Source organism: Halichoerus grypus, chromosome 14, assembly GCF_964656455.1.
Source record: "Halichoerus grypus chromosome 14, mHalGry1.hap1.1, whole genome shotgun sequence".
In the NCBI taxonomy this organism is placed as follows: domain Eukaryota; kingdom Metazoa; phylum Chordata; class Mammalia; order Carnivora; family Phocidae; genus Halichoerus; species Halichoerus grypus.
In genome coordinates this window covers 14965778-14982431 of record NC_135725.1, presented here as the reverse complement: position 1 = coordinate 14982431, position 16654 = coordinate 14965778, and the positions used below count along the sequence as shown (strand labels likewise).

Genomic DNA, 16654 nt, shown 5'->3' with positions numbered 1-16654 from the left:
GGACCCTGGGATCATGACCTGAGCCGAAGGCAGATGTTTAACCGACTGAGCCCCCAGGTGCCCAGCACTTAAAATATTCTAATGCCTTAGATTCCTCATGCCCCTACCCCACCATCAGTTGCTGTTTCAGGGGAGACTCATATGCTGACCAGTGTGAAATCATCAAATGGAGAAAAGAGACATGTCTGAATATTTCATTTATGGGAGCTTCTGTGCAGGATAAAATTTTACTGCCTTCAAATCTGACTGATTCCAGCCCAAAGTTTTCACCTGAAAGAAAAGCATTATTTTAATTTAATAAGAAAAATAATTATAACAATTATATTTGTAACCTGAAAGCATTTTACCTATTCTTGAATTTTGGCCTGAATTTCTGAATAGTATATCAAAACATAAAACTCCAAAATAGACATGTTGATACTGTTTCAAACCCTGAAAAAGAAATGAGACAAAGTGTCTATTGGCAAAATTGCTATCTTCAATTTACTTTATATTTGAGCACTTAGAATTAGGGGAAAGTGATATAAATATAACCACACATTAATATGATCACAATAAAACAATTATTATACATTAGAGTTTCTTTCAAAATATAGGCATAACCTCTGACCCATTGGGATAGCCACTATCAAGAGGACAGAAAACAAGGGATGACGAGGATGTGGAGAAACGGAAACCTTTATGTACTCCTGAAGGGAGGGTAAAATGGTTCAATCGCTGTGGAAAATAGTATGCAGATTCTTCAAACAATTTAAAAAAGAATTAGCATGTGGGTCCAACAATCCCACTGCTGGGTATGGATCCAAAAGAATCAAAAGTGGGGTCTGGAGGAGATTTTTTTTTTTTAAGATTTTACTTATTTATTAGAGAGAGAGACAAAGAGAGCACAAGCAGGGGGAGCGGCAGAAGGAGAGGGAGAAGCAGACTCCCTGCTGAGCAGGGACCCCCCCAGCTCGGGGCTCCATCCCAGGACCCTGGGATCATGACCTGAGCCAAAGGCAGATGCTTAACCCACTGAGCCATCCAGGCGCCCCTGGAGGAGATATTTCCACATGCATATTCATTGCAACATTATTCACAATCCAAAGGGTAGAAACAATTCAAATGTCTATTGACAGATGAACGGATAAACAACATGTGGTCTATACATACCGTAGAATGTTATGCAGCCTACAAAGGACAGGAACCCCATCACTTGCTGTGACACAGATGAACCTTGAGGACACTCTGCCACATGAAATAAACCAGTCACAAAATGACAAGTACTGGATGTTTGTACTCACATGAATTCTCTAAAGTGGTTGAAGTTAAAGAAACAGAAAATAGAAAGGTGGCTGCCAAGGACTGGGAGTAGGGGTAGGAGAATTAATGTTTAGCAGTCAAAACTAGGTTTCAGTTTTGCAAAAAGAAAAAGTTCTAGAGATCTATTGCACAATAATGTGAATATACTTAACACTACTGAGCTGTACACTTTAAATATTTAAGATCGTTATTTAATATTATGTTTTTATAACAATTAAAAATAATTTAAAAACGTCGTTACTTATAAGACGAGTGAAAATATTAGAAATATTTCACTACAAAATAAACACTATTATAATAGTAATAATGGCTATGATGTGTGTAGCAATAATAATTACAATCACAAGTAGCTTTTGAATGTTTATCTGTTGTAGGCTCTTTATATATATTTTTTCTCTAACTCCTAATACAGAATTATAAGGTATATATAGTTATGCTTGTTTTCTGAAGAGAAAACTTTGCCTCAGGGACATTATAGGCCTTGCTCAAGGTGACAACTCAGAAGACACAGAGCCAGGACTTGAACTTGAACTTACCTGGCTCCAAAGGCCATGAGTTTGTATGAGCACATAATGAGTTTGATTATATTAGGTTTTGTTAATACTAATTTGTAATGTCCTTTTAATGGTTTCGAATTCATCCTTTAAACAGGATATCTTCATTTTTGAGATGATCTATACATCAGCTAGATGTCTTTTTTTTTTCTTTTCATTGTTGAAAACCAAAGCAAGTAACTCTGTACATCAGACTTCGTCTTTTTCTCAAGGAATTTTAACATGACATCAAAATATGGGATCAGTTCTTGAAAACCTGACACTCAGAAATGCCACATTAAAAAGCCTTTCTAGACTGCTCGAATTGTAGATTCACCTCTCTGAGGACCTACTATCAAAATTAATAATGTTATTTGTGTTTTCTACTAAATCTTAGAAAATCTAGTAGCAAAAATGAGGGTTGACGTCAATATATTTTATTTCCAGGTTTTCATGACGATGATGACCACATGGATGAGGATGAAGATATGGATATTGACCACTTCTTTGCACTGGCATCTGGGGTATGGGGGCTGTAATTAGCCTCACTCTAGAGAAGAAATGTAGAGGTGCTTCAGTATTTTACCGGGGTCACACAAGGGACAGAACCAATGCATGAATTCAAGTCTGAGGCTCCACAGCATTGGGACTTAACTCTTCGCTCCCTACACAATTGGCATCACAACATGCCCGAGAAATACGCCCGGACATGGTTGCAGGGCAGAGTTCAACTCCTCCCAAGCTTCCCTTATCACACCTGTTTTCACATCTTTCGAACAGAGCGATCTCTTCTAGTGAGCTGGTACCTTCTACTGTTTCCAGCTCGCGAAATTTCTTTTTTTTTCTTTTTAAAGATTTTATGTATTTATTTGACAGAGAGAGAGACACCAAGAGCAGGAATAGAAGCAGGAGGAGGGGGAGAGGCAGAAGCAGGCCCCCCACTGAGCAGGGAGCCCAATGCGGGGCTCGATCCGAGGATGTTGGGATCATGACCTGAGCCGAAGGCAGACGCTTAACAACTGAGCCACCCCAGCGCCCCAGCTCACGAAATTTCTAATATGACTTCATACTGCAAATGATCCTAAAAGTAAGTTGCCCAAACTTGCTGACCGTGTTGTCTATATTAGAGTACAGTATAGTGTGAAAATGTGGACTTCCGTGCAGAATAGACTGACTCCATTCTCTAGCAAAAGAGAAATTGAGAACAAGCCATGAATACTGCATGAGAAACACGATGTTGCACACTGTAGAGCCATGAACATCATATCCAAGACTACAACTATCTGGATAAATAATAGCATTTATATTTTGATCACTGTACATTTTGCTTTTTATATCATGTACGAGGCAACCTATTATTTATCTTGGGAGAGTATCTAAAACTTGAGCTCATAGTAAATGATTTTGGGAGAGCCTGACTCTATCCAAAGGGAAATCAAATGATCTCTGTGATCAATTTGAAAAGTCAAATACAGAAATATAAATGCTAATAACACAGTAGAGCTGATGAAACAGTGTGTTTACAAATTTTATCCACTGAAATATGTGTTTCAGAGCCCACTATTCTCTTATAAGAAAGTATTCTATTTCATATCATTAGTGAGGTAGCAAGCATGTGGAAGTTTATGTTTCATTAATTTTCATTATTACTCTTATTTGAATTCAAAATACAAATTCTATCAGATAAGTTTGTTGAGGGAATAAATGCTTTATACAGTAATGCATTATGCTGAATACTCTTTGTTTTGCACACATTTTATCCAAATCATTTTTAACTGTGTTGTGCTCATCTGATAGTGTTCTGAATTTGGTATTCTGTATTCTAGTCATTTTTGTCATCTGCCATAATTTTATATTTGTTGATTACCTCAGGATCTTGGCAGTATTATATATTTCTGAAATATATTCAGATATCTCATCGAATTAAAACAAAAATAAAACCCTCTTGATGTGTTAATCACACCCACACACACCCAGCTTATAGTATTCAGTGGTGTTCGGACTTTTAAAAAATGTCCTCACAAATGCTAACATTGGTATTTAGCATCAGATAGTTGGCAGAAGAAATGCTAAGTACAGCGTGATCACATTTATATAATAATCAGCAGATCCATCAAATTTAAATCAAGATCAAAATAATAAATATATATAGGTGTGTGTGGAGGAGGAACGAGTCTTTTTGCATGAAGAAAAATAATGCACATCAAAACAAATGCTTCTGTTGGCAAAGAATATTCAGGAACACAAATGCATAGATCCCAGGAAAAAATAAACCCAATTGCCAATAAATATGGTACAAAGAAGAAAGGAAAAAATGAATTTGAAGGATGTTACATCTAAAATGAAACTGCTAAAACATCTTTAGTATCTTTTGTTGTTGTAAATGCTAAGGGAATTTGCTTCCTGCAGTCTAATATCTAATATAAATTATAAGAAATTTGATAGGTAAAAATGATTTTAAAAACTATGAAATTTAAGAATGACAGTAGTATGGTAACCGTATAAACTGGTATTGTCCTTTTGAAAACGGTTTTGGTAATCTGTATGAAAAACTCAATCATTTTATCAGGTGACCCAGAAAGTTTGCTGCTTAGCATAGGGCTATAATTCAAAAGGAAGCAAAACTGATGTATAAAGATGGCCATTTTAGCATTAGGAAGATATTCAATATCAGTATTATCTGTGCAGGCTGAAAGTGGCAAAGAATGGAGGTGTCCATCCCCAAGACAGCAGGTGGGTAAAATATGGGGGGTTCACACCATGGAGTATTATGTAACCAGTAGAAGCAACAAATTAGAAATACACCTGGCAATCATACCTGGATCTTAAAAATACAGGGCTTCATTAAAAAGTTAGAAATGGATTGAGATGTAAATAACAAGGGTATTTCATAAATTAAAGTTCATGATAATATAAGAATACAAGGTAATATATGGCAATATGAAGCCGGTTTTATAAGAATGCATAAAACAAACAACACCTTAAACAGATTAAGAATAAATGTCAATGAGTTGGGGAAGGTCCTGGGAATGGGATGTGGGGATACGAAGTAATAAACCAACCAGAAAACACAGCTAGGCATTACATGCGTTAATACGCAGAACAGAGGACTATGTTAACTCAAGTCTCTACTCCTGAGATGAAAATAGTTTTCTGAATGACTTGGGAAAAGGGCAGAACATCAAATTGTTTATACAGAGTGAGATCAACTCTGAAATGGCCAATATCAAAAGAGGACTCTAAACCATGAACAGTGGTTAACAGAAAATCACAATTAATCTTTATTTGCCTTTCATATTGACAAATACTCCTTACCTACCAGTTCCAAAGAGATCATTCGTGATGCTTACAGTTTCATCATTATTTAAGGTGGCTTTTGGATGGTAGCCTATTTGTTGCAGCGTGCAATAATCAGAGCATCAGCAGTGACTCAGCTAGGATCCTGAGGAGTCAAACCTGAGCATGATCATTCATTTCCAAGTACATTTCACATCACGCATGCCTCTCATGCAAGAAGATTGATAACACCAGATAACTTGAATGAACCTAATTAGCTTAGGAATATAAGGAATACAAGTATATCATTTTAAACCTGCAACCAATTTTGCTTGTCAACGGTAACACGCAATCTTAAGTGTATAGAATAGAAAAGTTACCAAACTCAATTTTCTCCAGGAAGTTTCTTTCAATCATTAAAAAAAAAGGAGTACCTATGGTCTGGAAGCATACTTTTAAAAATTAGAGGTTAGTTTACTATAGAGAAATTGCTAGACAGTGAATTATAGTAAGAGGCTTCTGAATCTATTATAAGGATTTTACTGTTATCGGCCCACCGAAAGACATGGGGCTGAAACATATTAGGAGATGGGAGAAAAATGTATGAACTTTAGAAATTCTTTTGCTTACTGTACCTGATTTAGAATTCTGGCCAATACCTAGAAACATTGTTTTCTGCCTCTTCTTTTATTTATTTTTTCTGTCCCTTCTTTTCAGTAGAGGGGATTTAACTCCTTACACCTCTTCATTTGCTGAATTATCTCCGTTTTTATGTTCTTTTTCCCCCTGATGCCCTCATCTCAGCAAATTGGACCCTGAGAACTAGAATTCTTTCTAACACACATTTTAAGAAAAATTTTACTCTTCTGTGGACCATCAGATTCGACCAAAAAGATTTCACTGGTTCATAAAAAAGGTCCCCGTCAGTCACCTGGAGAACTTTCTACGTGTGTTGTGATCTCAAAATTTATTTCTATGTAGTCACGGAACTCAAGTAGAGTATGAGGATAATTTGAAAGGTCCCTACAGAAAATCTTTGTAACTATTCACATCACCTTCTGAAAAAATTTGCTTATACTTTTAAGCCTGAGACCTCATAGTTTCAGATGTAAAATGGGAGAAACTAAATCATTGATTCATTTCTCCAAGGAACCCATCTCCATGTTGGTCACCATTTATCAGTCAAGTACAGATTCATAATTCAAGTATGTGCTTTATCCACCCAACTGGGGAAATTGCTGAGGTCTCAAAGAATTCAGAGCTCTTCTTACGGTCCCTACATGAGAACTAAGTAAAACTGTCCTATTATCTCACTGACCAAACCTCACATTTACTCATAGTTTGGGTAAGGTTCATTGTGGCAAAATTATAGTGGAAGAATATATATAATTTTCTGGGTACTCACTGCCTCTCACCATTATCATTTACTTCTCACCAAAACCCTGTCCTGGTGTGAATTTAAATCCTTACATTATCATATGTAGTAAGATGATCATGTAGTGCAATAAACCGATTCGGAGCCTGATAAAACTCCTGGGATGCATTTATAGTTCATAGTGGAAGGCAATGGAAACATGATACAAAATTAGCAGTCTTTCTCTCTTTAAACATTTAGAAGAAAAGTACAGAGTCTTTGTAGTTAGTTGAAAGCTATTTTTAACTGATGAACTAAGGGAGCAAAATCAAATTCTTGTAAAATGCACTATACCTTTATACCTTCTAGCAACCAGCCCAAACCCTTCCACGTGATGGACAGAAGAGGACAGACAGCTCAGTGTAGAAGGCAGTCTGGTGGTTGGGAAAGGGATTGAGGCTATAGAAGCTGATTGATGAGCTGGAGGACCTTCATCTTGTCACGTAACCTCAGTGCATCTCGGTCTTCTCATCTAAGTATCCCGCATCACAGATTTAGCCGTGCTTCCTTCGAACAAATACTTATCGAACCTCCCCCCACCCTGTCAGGCACTAAAAATATAAAACAAAATTTCACTAGAATGAAGAAACGAGATCAACACAAAATAAGACTATAAAGTGGAACGTGCTAGAGAGAATTTGGTATGGAGCAATCTGTCATTGTTTGGGAATCAAATTATTATTAATTGGTGAATTGTAAGCCATTTAATGGATGCTATCTAATTGGTTGTTGGTCTAGCTTGTCCTTGGACTTCCCAGCCTGCTTGTAAAGCTATCCAAAGCTATCTTTCTGCTCCACGACCTGTCACATAGACACGGGTGATTGATCAAGACTGGGCTACTGACCCAAGATGAACTTTCCTTAGGAATAGGGAACTGGGACTGTGAAAGCTCACCCTCTCTTTGGGAAGCTAGATCTATAAACTCTAAGTCCAAAGATATGATCTGGGGACCTGTCACCCACCGGGAAGCCCTGAGAAACTGTGAAAGCAGGTCTAAAAAACAAATGGCCTCATGACCTTCCATCCACTGCCTCTAGTACCTTCATGAGATCCTGTTCTTGGATTGAATTCATTGCTGCTTAAACTAGCTAGCAGTGGTTTCTGTTACTTGCAACCAAGAGGGTCCTAACAAAAAAAGTTTCATAGACATGCAGAATATTTTTATTACTTATTGCATTTTATGGTAATTATAGAGAGAGTACCAAACATCTTCTCCCTTGAAAGAATGCAGCTAAAATGTTGACACTTCTCAAATCACTGAGACAAATAACATTAATGGGCAGTATACTCATGGTCCAGTGTAAATATCCATTTCTTTTTGATTTTTAAGTAGGTCAACACTTGATTTCTTCTAGACTTAAAAAAAAAAAAAAAAAAGGTGCCTTATTGGATGCCTGGATGGTTCAGTGGGTTAAGCATCTGCCCCGGGCTCAGGTCATGATCCCGGTGTCCTGGGATCGAGTCCCGCATTGGGCTCATTGCTCAGCGGGGAGCCTGCCTCTCCCTCTGCCTCCCCCTTGTTGTGCTCTCTCTCTCTGACAATAAAAAAACAAATAAAATCTAAAAAAAAAGTGCCTTAATAAACTGAGCAACATTCTTGCAAAAAGAGAAGCGTGATAAGGTGATAAAAAGCAGTACATTTATGTTCTACTAAAAAAAGATGCACCAAGCATCAAAGAGATGTTTATCTTGAGCTCCCACTCTAAATATACAAACTAATTCTTTGTCACCTATCTTATCTGATTATTTCATCTTTGCAAGGTCACAGGTAAAATGTGGCTAACTACTCCAGCTTGGTTGGCACTGTTTCCTAAGGAATGAACTGGAAGGAATTAAAAGCAAGAGATCAGCTTCGTTTTTATTGGGTGTGGAGGTGGGGTAAAGCACCCAAGTGTGCATTTAAGCTGAAAAGGAAAAACTGAGTCTCCCTAATCAATGCAACAGCTACAGTTTGCAAAACTGCCTTTTTTCTCTGTTCAGAAAGAAAACAGTGAGGTCTTCATTGTGTTTCTGCTTTGTGACAGGCTGATTTTGCAAAAACCTCTCCTGTTACTACAACCATTTATTGTCCTCTTCCCATGTGACAGGTCCCGAACTAAGCACTAAATCTGCACCGTCTTTTCCAAATCCTACCTCTGTGAGGTAATGCATCATCCTGCTACGGAGAGGTTTGGGGAGATAGAGTCATTTTTCCCATTTATTTCCCACATTTTTTTAGTTTAATCATGAATCACCAATTACCTCTAGCACTTCCTTATTTACAAAATTCAGTTTCTCTTGGGCATTCACCAAACCAGCAGTTTTTACGTTGCCAATTATCAGCCGCATTTCCAAAGGAGACTACTAAATGTTGAGAAGTGGGTGTGGCTGGAAGAACGTTGGACTCTCGGAAAGGTGACTGTTTCCTGCCTCCCTCTTCCCCTGTGTAGCTGTGAATCTTATGTTAAATTATGATCATCTCTCTTGACCTCAGTTTTCTCATCTGTAAAATGGTCCCTTCAGACTAGAAGACTTCAAAGTCCAGCTCCAGCCTTCAGCAAGCAAACCTAGAAGGGAAGAGGGGGCAGAAGCTCAGGTGTGATGCACAGGGTTAACTGCCCAGCATGGTTGTTTTGCCAGTTTCCAGAGCAGTTCACAGTTCATCGAAAAATGTAAGTAACGGTTGTGTGATCACCGTGAATTCCTTTTCAGCCTGGGCCCTTCTCGTTTCTTTTATCAAATCTTTGGCGGTTTACCAGGCCCAGATGCGTTGCCAACTTTCCCTGCAACTTTCTTGGAAAGGTCTGAAGGCACATTCTGTTCCTGTTGGTTTGGGGTGAACTAGGGCTGAGGACAGGGGGTGTGAACCTTCCTACAGGTGGGCTGCTACGCCATCGAAAGTTCAAGGTGAACTCTAACCTCCTTAGAGAAGAGCCAGGTGAGATGAGCATATGTAGGTTGAAGTTTCTGGACTGATTCTCAAACCTAGACATGCACACTAGACCTCCCTCAGGAGCCGTTAAACCATAGCAATGTCCACATCCCACACATCTTGGGAGGATGCATTTTAAAAAGCTCCTCAATATAACGAAAGGGCATTCTAGGTTGAGGACCTCTTGTAGGGGAAAACAGCCTGCTAAGGAGATCAACAAATGCATTCAGCCAAATTACAGTGACGTTTGGAAGGGGCACCTGTGCCCGGAAAACTTGCCCGTCAGTGTGAGGAATCTGGCAGAGGAATGAAAAGACAGAGAAGGTTTTGGGGAAAGCCCCGTGTACCCTAGGAAACGGGAACAGTCTGGTCACAGCAGCAACAGTGGGCCTGGGGAAAGGCTGGGGGAGAACATTCCAGGAAGAGAGAGTGAGGCGTGGACCTTGGATCTGTGTGGAGAGAGGTCCAGAGGTGGATCAGGGCGTTTGAGAGCTGGAGGGAGGGTGGGAGGCCTCTGCAGCCAGACTTGGGCCTGGGCAGCTGGGAGAATTCGGCGTGAGTGATGGGAGAGTAATCACATCTGGAACAATGGGCTCTGATGAAGAGGGTAGGATGGAAATTAATCTGGGGAAAAAGCAGGACAGGAAAGGAAAGACTGAAAGACTAGTCATTTCGGAATTGCTGGTGACAAGCAGGGTCGGTTGGAAGACCTGTAGCAGAAGAGGCAAGGGGCAAGGAGGAAAAAAGATGGGGGACAGAGGCATTGCTTTGCTGTGAGTTTCTGGAAACTAGGAAAATGCGCAAGCACAGGGGTGGGAAGATGGACAAAATACAAAATCCAGGAAATTTAGGGCCTCTTTCTCAGGTGGGTTGGGTATGCCCTTGTGACTCTTCACCAACCAGACAGATCTGTATTTCCACGACTAGAACAGTTACCTTATGAGTATGATATGCATAACTTTGGCTCGATAAAATATTCCTGTGTCTAGGCACTTCTCCCCAACCTGAATAAACACCAGTTTTTCTACCTAAAGGCTCCTTTTTCTACTTGTGACCAGGCAAACAACCTGTGGTTTAGGGACATCTTTCTGCCAAGATGTCTGCAACTTAATACATAAGAGAGATTTTTTTTTTCTTAAAGCTTTGCAATTTGGGGCTGAGTAAATATTAGAGGTTTCAAGGTCACTTTTTTTTTTTTTGAGGTCAGCTTTTAATAAGAATGTCTAAGAATGATCATGGGAGCCAGTACTTTTTCACATAGGGAAGAAAGCAAGCATCCAAATGGAATGGGGAAACTGACATACTCCCTCAAGAGTAACCTTCAGGATCTGAGGTACATATTCATATTAAAAAAAATATCATAGACTTCTAAATATCTAAAGTCTAAAAGTCATATGGCAAAAAAAATCTGACAAGGACATAACAAACCATAGGGATTTTCTGACCCACTGGCAGAAATTGTGTTAATTAGCATTTAATCATGTCATACTTAGCTACAGAAAAAACAAAGCAAAATATTTTTACTCCTAATGTTTCTCCATGCAGCATCACCTTCTCTAATATAATTAAGCCCACATTGGATTTGTGTATAGACATTATGTACCCATGTCAAATTCCTTGTGCAAGCACCGTATTACAGACAATTGAAAATAATTGCTTGACAATCTGTTAATTAAAAGGTTTGTTAGGAGAGGATAATGAGAATTACCTTATATTCCCATTGGTTAAGAGGAAAATCTTAAAATAATTGTGGCAGTTAATGTGTGTTGTGAGCTTACAAGAAATAGGCATTTTAAAGTGCTTTACAGGGGCGCCTGCATGGCTCAGTCATTAAGCGTCTGCCTTCGGCTCAGGTTATGGTCCCGGGGTCCTGGGATCGAGCCCCGCATCGGGCTCCCTGCTCAGCGGGAAGCCTGCTTCTCCCTCTCCCACTCCCCCTGCTTGTGTTCCCTCTCTCACTGTCTCTCTCTGTCAAATAAATAAATAAAATCTTTTAAAAAAAAAAGTGCTTTATAGATTATCCCAGTTATTTCTTATAGCAAGATTGGACAGAACTACTATTTTTTTCTCTATTTTGACAGATGATGGATTCTGAGGCACAGAGAACTACAAAATTTGCTCAAGCGAACAATGTGGTGTAGGTGGTGGAAAAAGAGATTTGAACCCAATTAGTATAGTTCTAGTGTCTGTGTCCCTAGCCTCTGGTTAGACCACCTCATACTGGAGAAATCTTCTGCTAAAACTGAGGCTTCTGCCGCTAACGACAGCCGTCATTACTGATGTGACTTCATAACGCAAGAGATGATCACTTGGATCACGTGGGCTACTCCTCCAAATTAGCACGTGGGGTATGGGTTCTACCCTCTACTTGGATCACGTGGGCTACTCCTCCAAATGAGCACACGGTGTATGGGTTCTACCCTCTACTTGGATCACGTGGGCTACTCCTCCAAATGAGCACGTGGGGTATGGGTTCTACCCTCTACTTGGATCACGTGGGCTACTCCTCCAAATTAGCACACGGTGTATGGGTTCTACCCTCTACTTGGATCACGTGGGCTACTCCTCCAAATGAGCACGTGGGGTATGGGTTCTACCCTCTACTTGGATCACGTGGGCTACTCCTCCAAATTAGCACACGGTGTATGGGTTCTACCCTCTACTTGGATCACGTGGGCTACTCCTCCAAATTAGCACGTGGGGTATGGGTTCTACCCTCGCACTGCACGTAGCCGGGGATTGTGTATTCGTTTCTTGGGGATGCTGTCACAAATTACCACGGACTTGATGGCTTACAACAACAGAACGTTACTAACTCATAGCCTGGAGGCCAGGAGTCTGTTAGCAGGACCTGGCTCCTTCTAAAGGCTGTAAGAGGGGACTCTACTTTGCCTCTCCCAGCTTCTGGTGGCTCCAGGTCCTCCTTGGCTTGTGGCTGCATCACTCCAACCTCTGTCTCTGTCTTTACATGGCCTTCTCTTTCCTCGGTTTCTCCTCTGTGTGGCTCTTAAAGGACACGTGTCCTTGGATTTAGGGCTCAGGTCTCAACTCGAGATCCTTAACCTAATTACATTGACAAAGATCATTTTTCCAAATGAGGTCCTTGATTTCAGGAAATTCCCTAGCTCTCAGCTTCCCTCGCTTCCAAGGGGCTGCAGCTAGTGATTGGCTGATGGAGAGAAGCAGAGACCCCACGGCTTTGACTCCCTTCGGGACAGCTGCAAGGGCTCATTCCTGCCCTGTCACCCCCCAGAGGATCCACTGAGATGTTGGTCACAGCTGGACCCACATTGTTCCCTTTCTGCCCAAATGTGCTGTCCTCACTTCCTTGCAAATGTATCTTCTGGAAGCCCTCCCCAACAAGACTTCTATGTCAAGTTTTCCACTCAGAATCTGTTTCCTGCGAACCCAATCGAAAGCAACTATATTGGAATTTGTGACCAACTGCATGTAATCTTTTGGCCAGTCCTGGCCTTGGAGGGATATTTAGCATTTTTATAAGCTGATTGTTCCCTGGAATCAACTCTGCTACAGGGGTCTGGACTCGTACCATACCAGGAGGATTATGCATCTTGCATTCAAAGTTTAATAGGAAGACATTTTCTAGAGAAAGTGCAATTAAAAAGGCTTGCCACTTCCTCCAAAAAAAACTAGAACCTTTATTTGATGCTTCTCTTTTTGTCTTATCAAAATTATAATCATAAAAGCCACAATTCTACAAATGTCTATATCAATACAGAAGAGTTACATTACTTTTTAACATCACCCCTCTATCTGATTACACCTTCGTGCGCCCGAGCCCACCCCACCACCACCACACACGTCAATACCCTCCTACATAAACACACAGCGTGTCCTTGACAGTGAGCAGGAGGTCTCCAAGAAGTCTCAAATACAGGCCACCTACATTGGCCCCTTCTCAGAAAAGTAGCTTAAATCTCTTTGCCAGGTCTGCATATAATATAGAATAAAACGGATTTGCTACCCATTTTGATAAATGAAATGGAGTTTGGTGCAAGAGCTGAAGGAATCCATCTGTGGATGAAGTATAGTCGATGTTGTCTGCGTGCGCTTCTTTTTTCCTCCCAAGATCCAACCATTTCCTTACTAAGAATCAGTGCAGGGAATGATGAAAGATTAACTCCATGATAACCACTTGGGGCCTAGCAGATATGGGAAAAATAAGCAGTAAAATATGAGCTTTATGCTTTTATTTTGATGCCCAGTCCGGACTCCTTAGAATGACGCCTTCTTGGAGGGATGTACATAGAATATTAGCAGTGCAGACACCTTCTGAAGAGTATTTCAATCTGACTAAGTCTGAGATCAGGAACTAAGGCGTCCACAGATCATTCTATTAGCCTACAATCTCTGTTAGGATCTGAGATGCCCTAATTGAGCAAGTATTTACAGTATATTGGTAGATTACTATACCCTATCAGGGACCTCTGAGGCCAGCTGATGGTTGTGGCGCACAGAGACAGTTGAAATTGGTGCCTCTGTTCGACAACCAAGTGTCTCAGCAAAAAGGACCCATGTAGCCTTAGGAGGGCCTCATTTTGTTCATTAAAACCCAATAACTATTCAATAATATATCACAGAAAAATAGAAGTCGGCTTATATATCACATATTACAAGTATTGTGTATAAAGTTTGGCAAAGCAGTAAAAGTAGCTAATAACACATTTCTACCCTTCTAAGAGTGGCTTATGGTTGTTCACTGCAACATTACGCTTCTATCCTTGGACCCAGACAGATAATGTCTTTGGATTTGTCATAAAGAGATAATCAGCCAAGGACTTAAAATCTGTGCACAAGGATGCTCATCATAACATTATGATGGTGAAAATTTTGAAATCACCTAAATTTTGTTCATATAACATTTTATATAAGGAGTAATTTGCATCCCTAGAAAGTATAGTAGGAACTCACTATTTATAACCATGGAAGATGTCTATGCCATATTGCTTAGTACAAAACAAGATACCATACCACATGCATAGGAAGAAATCATCTCTAAAATTACACATACAAAGCCAAGCACACACATATTCATAAAGACATGATATCTGGAAGCATATTCTTATCTGTTCATATGAGAATTGCAGAAAATATTTACTTCTTCATACTTTGCTGTACTGACTAAACTTGTTTACAATGAGCATGTGTCATTTCATTAAGTTGAAAATGTCTAAAAATCTACTTTTGATTTTTAAATCATTCTTTTAAAAGTCATGCTTTTAAAAATTTTTAAGATTTTATTTATTTATTTGAGAGAGAGAGCACAAGCAGAGGGAGCAGCAGAAGGAGAGGGAGAAGCAGACTCCGTGCTGAGCAGGGAGCCCGATGCGGGATTCGATCCCAGGACCCTGGGATCATGACCTGAGCCAAAGGCAGATGCTTAACCGACTGAGCCACTCAGGTGCCCCCAAGTCATGCTTTTTTATCAGTATGTCCATATCTATACTTATTATACTTATTTACTTGTTTTTACCTATTATACTATTATTTGTGTTGTTCTGATTGTTAATGATAAAACCCTTAACATTACTTGAAGAAACCACGTTGGTGGGTTGCAAACCTTTGGGGAAATGGGCCTGACACACATAGCATGGGCTCTACCTGACCAGCCCCGGTAGCAGGGCAGAGAGTGTATCCCCCATCCTCCAGGGTATACAGACAAGTGGGGAACATGCAGATGTGATCAAGGAGCCTGTCCAGTCATGGTCCGGTGGTAAACATGCTGGCATCAAGAAGAAATACAAAATTTCTAATGTCAAAGGATGTGGAAGAGGAAACAGAGCATGGTCCTGAGTAACCCACCTGTCCTTTCTGAACTTACATTCCTTTTTTCATTTGCAGTTTGCTGTGGTGACTAGAAAAATGTGTGTCGGGGCACCTAGGTGGCTCACTTGGTTGAGCGTATGCCTTCAGCTGAGGTCATGACCCCAGGGTCCTGAGATCGAGTCCCGCATTGGGCTCCCTACTCAGCGGGGAGTCAGCTTCTCTCTCTCCCCTCTGCCCCTCCCTCTGCTGGTGCTCTCTCTCTCTCAAATAAATAAATAAAATCTTAAAAAAAAAAGTGTGTGTCAAATGCCTGGTTGATAGTAGGCGTTTAATTAGTGATGTTGTGATTGCTATTATTGCTGACATTTTGGCTACCGTGTGCTACTAAGAAATGTTGCTATGAAGAAGTGTAACATTGAAAATCACGTGCTGAATTTTATCATGTGGCCATTCAAAACAGATAATTCGTGGAGGGGAGAGTGGGGGGGTTCTTAGCCCACACACAAGAAATTTCTTTCTTTTCTTAAAACTATCAAGTATTACCAAATTTCTACACATCTTTACTCAGAATGATTCAGCCTGAAAGGAAGAACGTTTTCTTCTATATCTCACTTGGATGTGGTAATATATAAATTTTAATTTAACAGCACCTACTTCATTCCTAGAAAATCCAATTTTCTGTGCAGGAATGGGACAATTAATTTTGCCTTCAGGTAGACAACACTTAGTCCATGGCATATTCTGCACTGTGCTAAACTTTTTCTTCAGTCTCAGTTTCCACAAAGCATAAGCAGTTTCCTTCAAATACTGCAGAATATTTTTCATTCTGATCAATTTCATATCACCGGTGTGAAAAATTACTAATAAAAATGGCTCACATTGAAAGTGAAGGCAGCATTAATGAGTTTCCCTTTAATTTCTCATGTGTGTGTGTTCAGGCTTGACAAATAAATCACAATCACATATATTGGTCTGTGATGCAGTTTATTAGCCTAATATACCCTATATCTAATACATAGTACCATGGCAGAAATAAAATTGATCAGCCGGTTTTTATCATCGCAGCAATATTCAACAAGAGGCCATTCACCTAAGATAAACTTCAGAATCCAATATTCAGAATTCCAGAATACTGATTTTGACATGTAATGATCTCTCAAGTAGTTTAGAAATGTGAATTTCTGGTTAACTTAGTGCTTTGATTAACTGTATAGGAGAAACTAATTAACCGTATGGGATTAACTAATGGGAGAAAATACTTGCAAATCACATGCCTGGCAAGGGATTAATATCCTGAGCATAAAAACAAAAAATAAAGAAAAACTTCTACAACTCAACCACAACAACCCAAGAGAAGAAGATGGGCAAAGGACTCGGGTGAGCCTTTCTCCAAAGAAGATACACAAATGGCCAAAAAGCACAAGAAAGAT

The 16654-nt window shown here is 39.8% G+C and overlaps 1 long non-coding RNA gene across 3 annotated transcripts in view; it reads right to left on the bottom strand.

Annotated features, from left to right (window-relative positions):
- Positions 1-1166: 1166 nt before the first annotated feature.
- Positions 1167-16654, bottom strand: part of LOC144380015 (uncharacterized) — a 33641-nt gene continuing 18153 nt past the window's right edge. Inside the window, exon 3 of one of the 3 annotated variants that reach the window (XR_013443683.1) lies at positions 1167-1227. This is a non-coding gene — a long non-coding RNA (uncharacterized LOC144380015). Of the gene's footprint in view, positions 1228-8986; positions 9073-13260; positions 13601-16654 lie in introns of those variants that run through there. The other 2 variants (XR_013443681.1, XR_013443682.1) reach the window with 2 other exon arrangements.